Source organism: Mus caroli, chromosome 3, assembly GCF_900094665.2.
Source record: "Mus caroli chromosome 3, CAROLI_EIJ_v1.1, whole genome shotgun sequence".
Lineage (NCBI taxonomy): Eukaryota > Metazoa > Chordata > Mammalia > Rodentia > Muridae > Mus > Mus caroli.
In genome coordinates, this window is record NC_034572.1 from 38,575,471 (window position 1) to 38,576,396 (window position 926).

The window sequence follows — 926 nt, forward strand, 5'->3', positions numbered from 1 at the left end:
GTCCCTGATTTTAGTGGGATTGCTTTCAGCTTCTCACCATTTACTTGATGTTGTCTACTGGTTTGCTGCAGATTGCTTTTATCATGTTTAGGTATGGGCCTTGAATTCNTGATCTTTCCAAGACTTTTATCATGAATGGGTGTTGGATTTTGTCAAATCCTTTCCTCAGCATCTAATGAGATTATCATGTGGTTTTTGTCTTGGAGTTTGTTTATATTCTGGAATACATTGATGGATTTCCATATATTGAACCATCCCTGCATCCCTGGGATGAAACCTACTTGGTCAGGATGGATTATTGTTTTGATGTGCTCTTGGATTCAGTTAGCTAGACCTTTATTGAGGATTTTTGCATCAATATTCATAAGGGAAATTGGTCTGAAGTTCTTTATCTTTGTTGGGTCTTTTTGTGGTTTAGGTATCAGTGTAATTTTGGCTTCATAGAACAATTTGGGTAGAGTACCTTCAGTTTCTATTTGGGGAATAGTTTGTGAAGAACTGGGATTAGGTCTTCTTTGAAGGTCTGATAGAAATCTGCAGTAAAACCATCTGGTACTGGTTTTTTTTTTTTTTTTTTTTTTGGTTGGGAGAATATTAATGACTGCTTCTATTTCTTTAGGGGAATTAAGACTGTTTAGATCATTAACCTGATCTTGATTTAGCATTGGTACCTGGTATCTTTCTAGGAACTTGTCCATTGAATCCAGGTTCTCCAGTTTTGTTGAGTATAGCCTTTTGTAGAAGTATCTGATGGTGCTTTGGATTTTTCAAGATCTATTGTTATGTCTCCCTTTTCCTTTCTGATTTTGTTAATTATGATGCTTTCCCTGTGCCCTCTAGTGAGTCTGGCTAAGGGTTTGTCTATTTTGTTGATTTTCTCAAAGAACCAGCTCCTTGTTTGGTTGAATCTTTGAGTAGTTCTTCTT